The sequence below is a fragment of the Haemaphysalis longicornis genome, unplaced genomic scaffold (assembly GCF_048455015.1).
Source record: "Haemaphysalis longicornis isolate Haplotype H1 unplaced genomic scaffold, Haemaphysalis longicornis Haplotype H1 scaffold_13, whole genome shotgun sequence".
Classification (NCBI taxonomy): domain Eukaryota; kingdom Metazoa; phylum Arthropoda; class Arachnida; order Ixodida; family Ixodidae; genus Haemaphysalis; species Haemaphysalis longicornis.
This window is the reverse complement of record NW_027526233.1, coordinates 44,438,248-44,455,263: the sequence shown is the minus strand read 5'-3', so window position 1 is coordinate 44,455,263 and position 17,016 is coordinate 44,438,248. Positions and strand designations below refer to the sequence as shown.

The following is a 17,016-nucleotide window of genomic DNA, read 5'->3' as shown; positions in this document are numbered from 1 at the left end:
TGTAGGCGGACGATATACCGATCTGGATTGCCAAAGGGTCTCCCGGCGTTATGCAAGACAGCCTACAAGCGGCAGCGGACGTCGTCCGCACCTACGCCAGCCGATTTGGTTTAACTTGTGCACCACAGAAGTCATAACTAATAAGAGTACAAAATGCCGCCGGGACCTTTCAGACAGCATCAAAATTTGGCTCGACGGCATACTAATCAAACCGACATTCTCAATCAAGATATTAAAAATTACGTACCAGGAAAACTGCGAAAACACCCTTCTCCTCAACAGGCTTCAAGACACCCCGGGTCAAATTGTTCAGAAGCTGCGTAGGCTAGCGAACAGGAGCCATGGAGTAAGAGAAAACGAGATTATACGGTTTTGGGGGCACCGGAGCACGGGAAGCTAGACGTCCTTCTTCTTAGAGAGGCATACAAACAAGCCGTGGCACTTCCTGTAAGCACCTCTACGGTACGACGCACGGCTTTGGGGCTCCACAATACCATCGAAGAGCTCATAGAGGCCCACCTAACGGCGCAGAAAGTAAGACTATGAGCAAGCCCAACGGGTAGAGAAACGCTAGGTACGCTTGGTTACACGGCACCGCACATCACGGAAAACGCAGTGGACATCCCGCCTCAAGTAAGGACCAAATTTCTTGTCCATCCCATTCGTCGGAACATCTCCCCTCAATATCATAAAGGAAGACGTATAGCGAGAGCTACTGCTCTAGAAAAACGGTACGGAGGACAAGACCCAATTGTCTATACTGACGCGGCGGAATACGTGAGGTACGGGATAAGATCGGCGGCTGTTTCCTCCGCCACCGACCTCCTTGCCAGTCTAACGATCCGGTCGACTAACACCCACAAGGCTGAAGAGGCGGCTATCGCCCTTGCCGTCTCTCAGACAAAAGCCAAAGTAATTATTACGTATAGCGAAGCCGCGGCGTTTATGTGGGTTTCTTCGGTCACGGTAAGTTTGGGTACGACAGGTTGTACGATGCCGAGCTAATAATCAGTTTCTGCATGAAACGTTTCGTTTGCTCTTTCCTCTTTGTTTCCTGGGCCAGGCGGTTTCAATGTGGCCTTTTCGGTTGCAGATTTTTGTATTTTGACGATTGTGAGAATGGCTCTGCCACTCCTCGGCAGGGCCTTGCCCAGGATTGGTTCGTGTGTGTTCTAAGGAATCACATGCTATTATGTTTTGCTATTTTGTTATCGTGACCACTCCGAGCACACAACTTGCAGCGGAGACCGAGCCGCGGCAAATTTGAAAAAGTCAATCTAAAATATTTCATTCTGCGCTATATCTTGAAATTTATTTTTTTACTAGCAGATATTTTGGTCGTTCCTTCTCATAACTTAAACATTCCCAGTGTTTTGACACAGTGCGAGAATTATCTGCTATCTTTCTATCTAGGTGACAGATTTTGGTGCCGCCATAATTTATAATGTTGGAGATCGTTGTTGCGATGGCGTGAGATTCAGGCGCGGCGGGCGACGGTCTCCCGTATGTTCTACCAAAAAAATGGCAGCATCTCTACTCCGTGGATGAGAGCGAGGGTGCAGAGTACGGGGACTCGAAATGACATCCAATTTGTGCCTCGAGTGACATCCGATTTGTGCCCTTACCATCATTTGATTGGAGCCGTGAGTTGCGCCTTGATTATTCCCTAAGTGAAACTGCAACTCGCGGCTCAAATCGAATTTCGCTTGATTTCCGCTTGATGGTGGTGTGCGCACGGATGGACGCGGACGGGCATTGGGAGGTCCTAAGGTACTACGCAGCGAGTAAGCCGTTCGACCCTCGGGTACTAACGTGTTATTTTCCTCTTTTCCCGATCATTGCCTAGTTTGATTGTCCCTTGGCTGTAATTAGGAAAGCAAAAACCAAAAGTTACATAGTTTTATGGAAATTACACATTGAGCTGTTAGAAGATTATATTTATGGACGAACTAAGAGAAGCACTTGAAATAATGGGTAACTGCAGCAGTAAAAAATATTTGGTCCAGAACGGAACAGTTCAAAAAAGAATACAAAATCTAACAAATCGAAAGATTAATTACTAATAAAAAGAGAAATATAAACAAAAAAGCTTTTTAAGGTCTAGTTTGCAAACGATGGTTGGAGAAGAAAGCCGCTCATCGGGTTCATTTAAAGATCAGATACGGGCCACAAGGGCTAAGCTTGAATTGATAGACGCGGAAAGTTATGCAGAGCGCTTCTCAGAGCTGGAGTGGAAAAGATAAGAGCGGGCGAACAGCCCACGGTACAAAAAAAAAACCGAGAAAACGGAACGGAAAAGAAGGTACGCTCGCCATAAAGAGATAACAGAAATTGAGCACCCCAGCACGGTTAGTAGCGAAAATACACATATAGAACGCGCTTTTTAGATGCAGAGCATCTGATTCACTCGCCTTGTCCCTCCGTCGTCGTTGTCGTCGTCGGCGGCGTTGTCCACCCCTCCCCCATTCTCCTCGCCGCGCCAGCTGCGCTCTCTGCCGCTCACCCCCTCTTCTTTCCGATAGCGAACACTCTCTCGCGAGGGGCATTGTATTGAATTGGATTAGATTGGATTGGATTGACTTAGATTGGATTGGATTGGATTGCATTAAAGTGGATTGTGTTGAATTGTGTTGCGTCATAGCCGCGGCAGACGCGCTGGGGCCGGCGCATGTGCAGTACTCTCTCTTCTGGGATTTCCTCTCCTTCGGGCGTGCTGCGCATATAACCGGTGTGCCGTTATCCGGCGAAGCAACATCCACGCTTGGCTCAAACACTTAGAGACCACGCCGCTTTACAAGTACGCCAACGTCGTCATCGACTGGGACCGGCTTACGCAGTCCCCATCAACGTTACGCGTGCTATAAAACGCGGTCCCTTCGCCGCTCCGCCTAGGCGTCGCCTCTACACAGTGGTTCCCGCGAGGGGAGGTGGGGGTTTTTAGGTGGGAGCACCTTACGACCTCACAATGTCCGTCCGCGTCCGCGCGAATAGCATTTACAATCGCAAAAAATCACACCGGCACCAGCAGTGGCAGGACTCGAGCCTGTGTCTGGTAGACAAGCCAGAGTTAGCGTCAGTCCTCTTACCCACATGGCTACGAGCGTGAGTTAGTACCGAAAAATCAAACGGCTTACTCTCTCGACTGTAAAAGTGCTGACTACATTAGGACCTTCCAATATCCGCCCGCGTCCATCCGTGTGCACACCACAGAATTTGTGCCCCACCAGTCATTCGATTCGAGCCGTGAGTTTTATTTGGGAATGATCAAGGCGCAACTCACGGCTCAAAAAATTTATTGACCGTCGTGGAGCAAATCGGATCACTCGGGGCGCAACTTCGATGTCATTTCTGGTCCCCGTACTCCGCACCCTCGTCTCCATCCACAATGTGAAGATGCTTCCATTTTTATATACTATAGAAAACACTGTTTACTCGAAGCCCGTTAAAACTTACGAAGTTTAAAAGCGAATTTCTGGTTCTGCAGCCAAGAATAGAAGAGGGAACAAAGTTATTGTTGGAATTCACCATTACTGCCTCAGAAGTTGAAACAGCTATTGATGACTTAAACATGAGAAAGTCACCTGGCCATGACGGCCTTAGTGCTGCATTTTTTCAGAATTTGACACAAGAGTTATTCCCTGCTTTAACTGCAGTATATCAAGAAACTTTAAGGCATTCGAGCTGCCACTGTTGTTGGCGTATTCCCACGCGATTTAAATCTGTAATACAGAAGACATCGTCAAACTCTGTCAGGTGACATCTTACCGACCCATAAGATTAACTAGTGTCGACTATAAAATATGAATAATAATTCTATCTAAACGGTTACAGAGTGTTATCCCAATAATAGTAAGGCCTCATGAAACATGTGGGATCAAAGGGAGCTGAATTGTTACGAACATTCATCAAACTCGTAGTGTACTCGAGTGTTCCGATGTGATGAGGATCGGCGTAGCATTGTTACTAGTCGATCAGGATAAAGCCTTCGATTGTGTGCTGCATGCCGGGCTTATTATGGTGCTGGAAGATATTAACATTGGATCTGTCATTCTAGAAGGTGTGCGCATCACCTACTGCAAATGTACAACTAGAATAATTGTAAACAAGTTCTTGGAAAAACGTATAGAAGTCCAGAGGTCTGTCAGGCAGGGTTGTCCTCTGTCTCCGCTCCTCTTCTGCATGTACGTCGAATCCCTCTGCTTAAGCATAATAACAAGCGAAACTATGAGAGGATCTGAACATCATGGCGCGGAATTCGTGTTTTGGCATACGCGGTTGATATACCATTTTCTGCGCAAACCAACAGAGCGTAAGAGACGTCACAAAAAAAGTGAAATTGTTTTGTGACGTAAGCGGCATGTCGTAAACTCGGGTAATTGACTGGGTATCTGGCATGTAGAGTGGAACACATCACTGAAGGTAGTTCAGAACATCAAGTGGGTAACGACGCCGGTTGACTACTTAGGTGTGCCCCTTGACTGTTATTCCGATAGTGATCCTTACTTGTGGAGACAAGCAGTGGAGTTAGGGGAGAAGACATAAAAGTGGAAGGGCAGCAATTTATCCATTTTTGCTCCTGTGACGGTGTGCAACCTCTGCATGGTGAGCAAGCTGTGGTACGCGTTACAAGTACTCTACTGTTCGAAGGCAAATGTTCAAAAGTTGCATAGGATTTTCGCAGCATTCATATAGAGATTATCCTCTGAGCAAATAAGCTGTACATACCTCTTCCGACGGGAATGGGAGGGAGGGTTAAGCTTACTGCGTTTATTTTTGCGACAGTTGGTGAACCCATTTTTTTCCTTGCGAAATGTAAAACACCCATTTGGGCAAACATAGGCCAAGTTAGAATAGGCAGACTATTGCCTAAATTTACACTTACGACAATGTGTTTGCCGGGAGGTATCCGCGGGGATTTCCAGGAAAAAGTTGTAGATTTTTTTGTTATTAAATTCACGTTTTTCATCGGAATACTTAAACGCCGTACCTAAAAGAAACTGTATGGTGGTATTTGTGACAAAATGTTTCCAGTTCCTTTGTATAGGATTGTTTACGCTGCAGGCCCATGCCGAGATGTATTAGAACGTGTTAAAGGAATGCCAGTTGCACCGTGGGTTAAAAAGGTTTTTTAAACCACATACAAGCCCCCTCTTGTTAAGACATGGTTGCAAAAAAGGGCCTCTTTATGCCGTTGGGGGAACATTGTTGGTTCTGGGAACAACCGGAAACGATTGAACATGTTTCATTTGATTGTTGGGACATGGTTTTCTTCTGGGATGTGCTGCAACAAACGATGAAAAAAAACTTCCAATCGATGCGCATGGTACGCGGTATTTGTCCCTTAAAAACGAAGATTTTATTCAATTTGATTTAATCATGCTATGGGGTCTGCACAATGTATCGAGGTGTTGGATGGCAATCCTGTACTCCCACATTGTTGCGTGTCCTGTGTGGGAATATTTCCAAAAGTCCATAATATCCTTCATTGATGTTCTCAAGGCACAAGTTGATGAATCAGAATGGTTGTCATAGATGAAAAAGCTAACACAGATGAATATATCTGAGCCAATGGCGCGATACCTCAAAGCGGGTATTGAGATTTTATACTTTAGTTCAACTTTATTTAGTTTGTACTACTGCTTCTGTTTGTACAATCGGGACATGTTTGGAAATAAAGAAAGAAAAAAAGCTGTCGTAGCCCAATGGGGAATACGACTGATACTAATTATGTCTGGTCTACCAGACACAGATTCGGATCCTGTCCGTGATTGTGGGATTTTTATGCCATTGTAATTGCTATGTGCACACACGCGGGCGGTCATTGTGCGGTCCTAAGGTACACCCCACCCTAAAAAAAACTTCACTCTGCAGACGCGGCGCCTGCTAAATTTGCGCATCTTTTCATCTGGGCTGAGTCTGCAAGAATAACTATGCAGAAAGTTAGCCGAACCAAGAATAGGCTGGGTAGCGAGTCCAGCTTGGTTGTTTGCCTAATATTCGCGCCACTAGTGCGAAGCTACCCCAATTGAATTTATTAGGTCTGAAAGAAGGCGCCCAGTGGGTACTTCAGTATTGCGTTATATCGTGTTATTTGCGAAACAAAATTTTTCTGTTGTGTGTCGGTCGAAAAACGTGTGCAGACGAAGTGAATTGCGTGACCTGGCGCGGAGTTGCAGCCGTTGAGGTGCGTTGCTTGAACATTTAGGTGCAATGTGTTCGAACGAGCTATGCCGGAGAACAATGACCCTGGCCCGTCCGAAGGCAGCATTCTTCCGCCCCCACCCCGGCTCCCGGCGATTGTCGCCGGCCGCGGACCTCCCGTGCCGGCATCTCTACCGATCCATCTGATGCCCAAGTTGCTTTTTTTCTGCGCTTTCCTCCGCGACGCACTGGAAGGCATCTCTTTAATGAGCGACCAAGTGATCGGGACCCGTGAGCAAAACGCACAGGACCGCCGACACAGTAGGTAGGGAGTTGCATGGCAGGCCGATATGCTTTCTCCCCTCCTAGAAACATTCGCTGCCTGAAAAGGGAAACTTGCTCGACGGCCTACTGCCCGGTGGTCCCATGGTGCTCCCCTAAGTCCAAGTGCCTTTTTTCGGAGGTTGGGGCAGCCGCATCTCAGTCTGCCCCTGTCGCCTCTACCTTGAAGCCATCAGTCACTGTCGCGGCTGTGCAGGGCAATAAGTATTCTGCATTTCTCCCTCCCCCGGACACTGGAATTGAACAGGACACGCACACTCCTACAACCTTCCTACGATACTAATGCTTCGGGATGTATGACGGTGGTCTCCCAGAAAGTTTGTGACTATGATTACCAGCAACGGTCACCCCACCTGACTTTGCGAGCAACTACTATGCTTCTAGGTTGTCACTAGAAACTAGGAGTGAAGCTTTATCCCCCGCCTCACTACTTTTAACGCCCCTGCTGCGACCGACAAGCGACTAAAAACAGGATTCATCAATGCCCCTTTTTTATGTTGTGTTCTCCGATGAGTGGTGAACACGCTAGGAAGTTTCGTAGTGGCCGAAATGGTGCCTCTTCAACCGCTTTCAAGGTCCTTTCAACCACTATATCATTCGCGCATAGTATATATTCACACAAGCCACCTGTATGATTATTAACATTTATTATAAAGGCGTTGTTGGCCAACCAAGAAAATCTATTTAGTTTTTATCCTGTATCATCGTCGGATATTCACATCATTATGGTTACAAAAACCAGGCTTCAACGATATTTTGCTACAAGGACTATTGTACCAAAAAATGTAAAGCTTACAGCTGGAACAACAATAGGTTACAGGTCAGAAGGTAACTGTCATCTTGTGAGCCTCCTTATTGCTCTATGTCCTATCTCTTTCTTGAAACGCAGTGATATATAAATAAAGTCCATCTGTGTTTTTGCAGTTTATCTCTTTCTTGAAACGCAGTGATATAAAAATAAAGTCCATCTGTGTTTTTGCAGTTATTGTGCTGTGGAAAGCGGAATATAATTATATACACAGTTTATTTTTCTCCAAATTATTATCACGATAAGTTTGATTCTGGTATTTCTTCCATAGAAAACGCCATTATCTTTAATACCAGTCATTACGTTTGTATCCCCGGCGATTTCCAGCACCAGGTATAAACTAATTGGATGGTACCGAACACCAACAGAACCAGTATTCTATAAGGAAAGGCACCTCCTCTCCTTTACTCGTGTTACACTCGTCCCCTCTCCTCTCCTTTGCTCTCCTTGAGCAAAAGGGTTGTAAAAAACTGCGGTGGGAACACGCTTGACTTTTCAAATCTTTATTCTGTGGGTGTTTTCAATACTGATGCCCATTTGGTGTGTCATGCGGAATCAAACTCTATAGCACGTTCCTTTACCTTGTTCTCAGTTCATTCTCTTGTGTCGTTTTGCACATCTAGTGCATAGTTTGACAACTATCTGTCTAATGTGAATTTGTCTAACATTTGGAGCGCTCGTTCAGTCGACGATCAAGTCGCGGAATTTTCTTGTTATCAGAGATATCAGTATAGTCATCCCGCGTAATTGACCCAAGCATTTTAAATTCCCCTCTTTTCTTTCAGGGGAGCTCTGTTTTGCTTTGAGACATCAGCTTCGTGCCTATTGCACGGCAGGGCAGACAAAGAGGGACTCATGGAAACAGCAATTTGTATATTACATGTCTTTGTAAAAAAGCTTTATGATTGTGTGTGGTCACATTGCATCTCCTGTTGAACATGATGCTGCCTAGATCTCCAATTGCTTCGGGCAGTACCTTGATTACCACTCCGGTGCGAAGAGCCGAACAAACGTCTTCCTTCTTTAAGACACAAGAGACAATATCGCTTGTACTGCTGATGCTTTTGCTGAGCAATTTTGTTCAGTATTTGGAGTCCACATCCTCATTTTGGCAACCTTTACCACACTTATGTGAGAAGAAAACGGTTTAGAGTCGCTTAAACAGCTAAAACCGTCTCTTTCATGTGGTCCAGATGAAATTCCTCTCGATCTACTACAGGCTTAGGTGGTCATACTTGGTCTAAATCTTCCTCTATATGTAAGAACTGTATGAAATCGTCTGATTTTGACGTCTTTGCAAAGTTAGGCGTTTTGTTACTTTCCAAAATCTGGTGCGAAAACAAATGCAGAAAACAACATGCAGTTTCCCTCTTCTCTGCGAGCGGACTGTGCAGGTCACTTTTACACGTAAAGGTATCGCGTAAGGTCAAAAGCATGCTCCTTCGTTAATGGCATGGTTTGTATGTGGCCATTAAACTAGCACTATTCTTGCGGGCTTTATGTCCTTAGCCTTGGAAGCTCTGCATAGAAGTGGTCAGCTAGATACTGCGTACTTTGACCTCAGTAAACATTTTACCTACTTTGCCAATCGAGTTTCGGCATGAATTGTGTAATTATAAAATTCCGTCTTCTTCGTGAGGTTTCTCAACCACAATTTTGCATTGACCGTTTTCCGTCTCGTTACAAATAACGAATCTGGTGTTTACTATGCTACGAGTGGTGTTACTCAGGGATCTGTTCGGGATACCTTTTGTTGTCTTTTTTAGTTACATTAAAACCGCTATATCGCTTTCAATTCCGATTACATGCTAGTGATATCAAAGTATTTAAAGCAGTTGCCAGAGTTCAAGACTTCATTTTTTCAGTCTCATATTGCTCTTAGCAACTGATTCTCCAACAACAAACTGCCTTGCAGCATAATTAAAACGAATTTTTTGTCTTACACTCCTAAAATACACCCCATCATTTATCCTTACGTTGTGCAAGGAGTGCCGCTACGGCGTGTGAGAGAATATTTCTGACTTTAGAGTGGTTTTCGACAGTGCGCTAAACTTTTCTGTTCATGTAAACTGTCTTTCAAAGCGGTCTTTTCGCCGCTCGAGAATTGTCTGCAGAAAATCAAATGAATTCAACAACAGCATCTCGCTAATAAAGATTTGCTTGCCTGTACGCCGTTCGGTTTTAAAACATGACTGTATTTTTTTAGAACGGAATGTGCCATGCCTAGCCGTGATATCATTGACAACGAGCAAATATGTCTCGCCAAACACCGTTTCTGCAGCAACAGTGGGAGCGGTTCTGATGTATTGTTTGTTTGTACTTTTATCCTACGATTGAAGGACAGGCAAAGCATTGCTGACCTCATTCTTTTATTTATATTTCTTCTCGGGTTTATCTAGTGTTCGTAACTGCTTGCAAATCAAAGTACCGTCCCAACACACCCGGACGTCTCCTGTACTTCGTACCAGTAACACGTGCAATGGACCCTACCGTTTGTAATGCCTTTAGAAACCTACAATATCTACAGCCATATCATTGGCCTCTTCCAATGCCACTAAAGTTTTTGGTGTGAGAACTGTCGCCCCAATTTTGTTCAGTTCCGTTGAAAATCTATATTCATGGCCCCAATTCCCACTTTCTTTTTCGCGTTTTCTATACTCTGCCCGCGGATCCGAAATTTTCTTCGTTGAGTTGCTATAAGAACTGTGTATTATACTTTTGTGGTGGTTCTAAATTTAGTGCAGCGAAGGTGTTGATCTTATTTTGATGTGGAGACAACCACTAGGGGGCTCACGTAGACGCACGCTCCTCACTCCAGCTTCCGTTTTTCCGCTGTACCAGCGGCCAGTCTCAACTGACCACTCCCAACACTTCACCACTGGCTTCGTGAAGTCCAGCGGAGCATTTGGACACCAAGCCTAACCCCGACGACGATCATTGGGCGAGTCCAGATCAGAAACCTTTTCGACCTCGCCTGCAGCCCCACTAAGACTCGTCTTCAGGACTAATGCTATGGGCCTCCCCGCCCGGCTCACCGCCGACGAACGAACAATGGCAGGCCCCGGAATAACACCAGCAGCCATAGAGTGCGACGACTGCAGTGGCCCGGCGATCCCACCACCCAACCCATCGACCATAGTGATCACTGTGCGAACCAGCCAAGGTGTCGGCGAGGCGCCAGGCGAAAAATTCTACAAGACCGATCTGCAATTCTACAGCCAAGCAGCACGCGCCTGAACGCTCCATTCCACCTCCCCACCTACCAAACTCGCATTACATCACCATATATCGACCAAGAACGGACTGAGAGTTGAAGCTTGGTTTCGTCACCTCAAGTGGTCTGCCCCGGGCGCAGTTTCTGGAACGGGTCACCATGCAAGGCCAACGAGCACAGAATCTTCTCTTGGCAGGCACCCCAGACCCCATATCATCATGGTCGTCTCAGAACTTACAATGATCACTCTCGAGAAAACCAGCTTCGAAATCACTGCCTACACGAAGCCACCCGGAACTCTCGAGGAGTAATATACGGCCGGTCCGAAGAAATCGGCAATGACGCCCTACTCGAACTGACTGCTGCCACTGAGCCAATTAGCTAACTAATGCAAGCCTACTGGGCCGGCCATCTTCAGCTGTCTTGACGTTCAACAGAACAAGAGTAGTTTTCTACGTGGAACTGGGGTGGGAACTCATTTTTGCCGCCCTAAAGGCGTGTGGTGCAGGTGAACCAATTGTGCGGGATTTGGGCAACCACCGGGACGTGTGTCCCATTCAGGATCCAGAAACTGCTTCAAATATGGCGGTGCTAGCATCCATCAGACAACACCTGTCGCCAAAAGTCGAAACTCTGTGATCAACCTCACCCCACTGACAGCAAAAAGTGCCACAAAAGGCATATTCCCACCCCGTCACTCCAGCGAGCACGGAAACATCAACCTGCCCAGCTCCAGGCCCGGCTACAAAGGCAAAAGCGGCACCAGACATCCCCTGTAGCAGCCCCGGATCCTCCAACAACCACAGCCCGCGTAAGGTGGTCAGCGGCAGTACGGGGCATTCTCACTGCGCCGTTCCAATCTCCTCAACTTAACGACGTCTCACAACAACTTACTCCTATTTTCCTACCTAACAGCCTTCCTACACAAATTCTCCTAGCAACAAAACGAATTTCAGGCACGACTAAGTGCCCTCACAGAAAAAGTGAACAAACGCACCTCATCCCCTTTACTGCCTCTCCCGAACTAGGATCCCGAGCAGTTTGATGAGCGTTTCGACACTATGCTGGACACCATTACAAAAACCCTGTCCGAAGCAACCTCCCCACTACACGCCGGCGTGGAAGCACTTACAGCACGTCGGCTGAAATTTGAAAAGGCAATCTCCACTGTCTCACCAGCCACAACCGAATCGTTAGCCTCAACACGAAAAGGGAAGTACTGCTCATGTGGTGACGGTAGCATCACCCCGCGACCACCATCTAGTCTCTCGTTGTGACTTCCACCTCAGACCCAACCCTCAACACCTACAAATAGAACGCGAGATCGTACAGCAGCAAAAAAGACCAATTTAGGATCTACATCCACCAACACCCCCTGCCATTGCTGCCTTACAAAGGTAAACAGCCTGAATCCCCGCCTCCGAAACTACGGCTCATTCTCGCAAGACCCCCAAAACAGAATGGCACCCAAGGTAAACAAAAATGATCCCCCCGAGATCCAAGATCTTGCTTAGATGTGGCGAAAAACTTTGTGGGAATTATCCCGAGCTACTCTTCTGAACCACGCATATGCATTTGCAACACATACAGCTCACCATTCGCATCGCTCAAGCAAATCGACAAATCCCCTAATAAAGCGGGGAAGATCTCCCACCAAGGCCCCCTCCTCCTGGTGGGATCTTTTAACTCCCCACACGACGGTAGGGGCTGCACACAAGCCACAAGAAAGGGCACGGCTTTGCTACAAAGCACTGAGCTCCATGGCTTTGTACTTTACAACTTCTTGACCCAACCAACCAGACCTGGCATGAGTATGGCACGGGATAAAATACCCGATCTTACTTTTGCCATCAAACCACCAAACATACAGTGAACTCTTCTCCCGTACGCATTAGGCTGCGACCCTTAAATCTCTTACAAATACAGCCGCCTGCTCTCCTACGAAGAGGGGAAAGACTAAAGTCACGAACTGGCCAGAAAATAAAGCTAACCCAACTCTGCCCACACTTATCGGGGAAGACATAACGGCCGGGATGGAAGAACTTAAAGTTTTACGCAAACAAACACAGGAAATAGCCACTACGATCACTGACTCCAATTCTGACCTGGACTCGCATTTCCTTCACATGTGAGGTGCCCACCGAGGCCTCATCAACAGATGGGAACGTCAGCACCACAAGAAACGAAGAAAGCGCATAGCCCATCTCAACCAACAAGCTCAAGACTAAGCCCAAACACTCCAACAGCGAAACTGGCGCTCGTTTATGAACTAGTTGAAAGGCAGTCAGTACCAAGCACACGTAGGGTTTACGGCGCCACCTTATTGGCAACACCAAATACTGATTCATCACCAACAATAAGATCCATCGACTAATCAGGAATAGTGATCTTACATCCGCAGAACTCCTCCAAAATATTAAACCCACCTTTTCAATCACCCTACGGCGAGTCCAGCCCCTATCTCAAGCGAATACACGGGACAGCACAATATCAAACTGGACGCTCCTTTCACAAAATAAGAATTCCAGTGAGCACTAGCACGTGTCACGCGAAACACAACGCTGGGTAGAGATGGGATCACCAATCGACTCCTCAAAAACTTGGAACATGGCGCTCAAGATTCTCTTCAAAAACTCTTCAATCATCATTGCGACCAGGGAATCTTGCCGGCCCAGTGGAAAAATGCTAACATTACCCTAATTCCGAAGCCCAAAATCCCATTTTGCCAACATTGCTTCGCCCCATCTCACTGCTAAAGTGCCCCAGAAAAGCTTTCGAGCACCTACTGCTCCATTGCTTGACATGACACATTGAAAGGTAAGACCTTTTCCGCCTCACAATGTTTGTTTTTCGTCAAAATCTTTCTACGCAGGATTTTCTTATACAACTAAAAACGTAACTCACATATAATCTCAGCCGCTCAACACCCAAAACTGTACTGGCTCCAGATATAAACGGGGCCTTTCACAATGCAACCTATCCAGACATCGCAGAAAACCTAATTAACACCAATTCTGGAATTAAACTTACAACTTCGCCAGAACGTTGTTCCTCACACATCTGACCACAACACTTCGATTCGGCCAACATATGTCACCCACCGTCAACACTACGTTGAAAGGGGCATCCTAGTGGTCGGTAATTTCACCCCTACTATTCAATATAGCCTTCTTTCTGCTCCCTTAAATATTGAAGGCCATACCACACCATCAGCAAGCCTTTTACTATGATGATATGAATTTATAGACCACAAAAGGCTGGAGTGGTCGCAAACAAGATGCCCAACAGAATGCAGTCGGCTACATGACCTCCTATTTCCAGTCCACAAGGCTGACATGTGAACCCTTGAAATTAATTCCTGTTGTTTAAAGTCCGGCACCCGCGGTAGCTCACCTCCCCCAACACCTGACCCACAAGTAACGATCTGCGGTTAACCCATACCCCTAGTAAACACTCAAAGAATATGGGTGGTAGCATTCCACAATGGAGGGTCCGGTGTGGCCCTCGTACATCAGCTGTAAACAACTATAGCCCAACTCACCCAGAGCATTCGTCGAATCCGAAACAAAAATTTTGGAATGAACGAAGAGTACACTTGCGGCGTCCTACAAATGGTACTCCTCAGCAGGCTCACCACGCCACGCCGCTCCTTTCCCTCAAACCTCAAGAACAAGACAATTTAGATGCCCTCATACGCAAGACCTATAAAGCAGCACAGGGACTCGATGCGTACACCAGCAACGTGAACCTGTTGAAACTAGGGATACATAACGCCTTCTTAGATCTTATAGAAGCCCAGCACATGACGCAACTCAACCAACTTTCCATGACAGCACAAGGCAGGAGAGTAGTCCAACTGATACTGAGAGCACCCCCGAATTCCAACAATGCCCCACATCCGAACCCAACCAACATACGGTGCAAGTTCCGGGTAGCACCCATACCCCACCACAAGCCCCCGACTTTCAACAAGGGACTCAGAGAAGCTAGTGTTCGTCATCTGGCTAGAAATTACTCTGGCGACCATCAAGTGAAGTAGATAGACATGGCACAGCCCCTACAATCATGAAGAACCACAATTGTTGCCCTTACTCTGCAAGGTGAGGTGGCCACAGCAGCAACTTATTGTAATCTATCACTAACAGTGGCTGAGGTCGTCGCGATTACGCGCGCCGCAACTACCCACCAGAACCAATGACAAGTAACAATTCTTACCGATTCCCAACAGGCCTGCCGACTGTATTCAGTACGACAGTGTACGGGCAAGCACTCTTCATCTCCTCCGGAACTTGCCCGAAACTATTGAAATCACCACCGTATGAACCCCAAGCCATTCCGGCCTTGCCGGAAATGAGGCAGCTAAGGCTGCCGCCCGCGATGTGCACTTCTGGGCATTTCCAAAACAAGGCAAGATGCCACGAGCGGCCTGGGCCGCTCGTGGCATCTGGGCACACTCGATTCTGAACACCCCTCGATCCTACATACAATGCCAACCTATACCACGGATTGATCTATCACCCCACCCTGCTCTGAGCAACCAACAATCTCGTACATGGAGCCGGCTACTGACCAGTAGTTACTTTAACCACACGGTTCTCTGACACATCTCTACATAACTCTTCCAACATGACTGCCGCACTTGCAACGTCCCCCTCACTACCTACTAATTGGTGCACTCATGCTCAAACAACACTAAGCCTCTCCTAAACACGTCACCTAAGCAGCGGGAGTCTGCACTGACAAGCTCGGCTATGGAGCAAGAACGAGCTCTGGTCGACCGGGCACTAGAAGTAGCGCGGGCTCGCGGCCTCCTGGACATGACGGGCTGACCGCTTCCTCTCTTACGCCTTTCCCTTTAAGATCAAAAACGTTTTCTCTCTATTTTGATTTCCTTTACTTTCTGCGTTTAGGTTTTGTATTTTAATCTCGTTTATTTTGTTTTTCTTCTTCCATGTGAATGTGTGTGTCGTCGGTCAATAATTGACGGACCGACCGATGGATCAATCGACCGTTTGATTGATTCACTGATTTATGGATCGATTGATCTATAAAAGATTTATTAATTTCTTGAGCACTTTATTGAATAATTGAATGATTGATTATTCTGAAGACGGAATTTTGAGCATTCACAACTATTGTGCATACTGGTGATAATATTGTTTAAAAAGCCTGCGAAATACTTTCTTGAATGTAGATTGCACCCTGTTGTTGAGTGCTTCCAGAAACAAGTCTTGCCAAATGGAGCAGTTGTGCTTTTTGCCTTCAAAACAATTATTCCACCACAATCATATTACTTTTGAAACGAATTTCAGTGCCACTTTCTGTGTCCCTTTAAAACCACACAGATATAAGACATACGATATTCTCCGACTATTTTCGTACGTAAAACCAGAGCTGCGTTCTTTAGGTGGCCGGGCTCACAAACAACAGAATAAACCTTCGCTATATCTGGCGGAAGCATTTACCGTATTTAAAAGCAAACATATCAAATTTGCGAACAGCCTCGCCAGAAAATTGCTTCACAAAATCTGAATAAGAGGAGATGAAGTATATTCACTCAAAAAGCGTTTTAAATCATAACGAGCATACCATATTTTAAAGTGTTATTCGACTGAATACAGAACAATATGAACTGATTTTGATTCTTTCACAGAACATCTCCGGGATGAAATTCAAAAGCAAAACTTAGGACTAGACCGAATGTTACGAAAGTATAGCTACCCCGTGGAGTATGCGGACGACTATTGTTTTATATTTTCCTACGCAAAGACAACCGGTAAGTACAAACGCTTCGCCGAAGCAGTTTAGGGGTCAATGCACAAAGTTTGTTTATATAATTCTTATTACAAGGGCAGGAGATTCATACAAAATAACGCGGTGAAGGTATTTTCCTCCACACCGTGAGGAAGCCGAGTAAATATTTTTATGCAACAACATTAGACGAAAACGCTGAAACGAAAACGTTGAAACCACTACGGCCAGTGCAATAACATTTTCTGAAGAGAAGAACAGCAGTGTGTGCTAGGTCAACCAATTTTTTTAAACAAAGGAACGGCACAAACGCCACAAGTTTTACGATATCAAATTGCAACATAAAATCCATATCAACATTTCGAATTTTGCTAATGATCTTCTTCGCTCCTGTTCAATTTTTGCAACTACAGCCTCTGCAACATTATGTGTGGACAAGTGGCACTCCTATATGGAGTATTCACAGTACGTCACGCAGCGCAAAAGCATGCTGGCAACCTGGGCCGTGCAGGTGGTGGCCAAAACAGTTTCGCGGTGAAACTTGCTTGTGCGCAATCTGAGACGGTGTCGTTGAGTTGATATTGTTATCGTGCTCGGCTTTATAGTGGTAAAACCAATGGTGGTTGTGTTTGAACAGTTATGTTTCAATTTGGGTTCTGGCGCTTAAAAGCGCTACGAAGAAAAAAAAACACCGGTGGTGTTGGCGCCGATACGTCGCTGCTCGAGAACCGCTGCTGTGCTTCTGCCTACAGTGGTAGGG

The 17,016-nt window shown here is 46.2% G+C and overlaps 1 long non-coding RNA gene across 1 annotated transcript in view; it reads left to right on the top strand.

Annotated features, from left to right (window-relative positions):
* The window catches only part of LOC144164048 (uncharacterized), a 198,921-nt gene extending 182,640 nt beyond the window's left edge, over positions 1-16,281 (top strand). The window contains exon 5 of the long non-coding RNA XR_013321019.1: positions 16,159-16,281. This is a non-coding gene — a long non-coding RNA (uncharacterized LOC144164048). The remainder of the gene's footprint in view (positions 1-16,158) is intronic.
* The last annotated feature ends 735 nt before the right edge of the window (positions 16,282-17,016 follow it).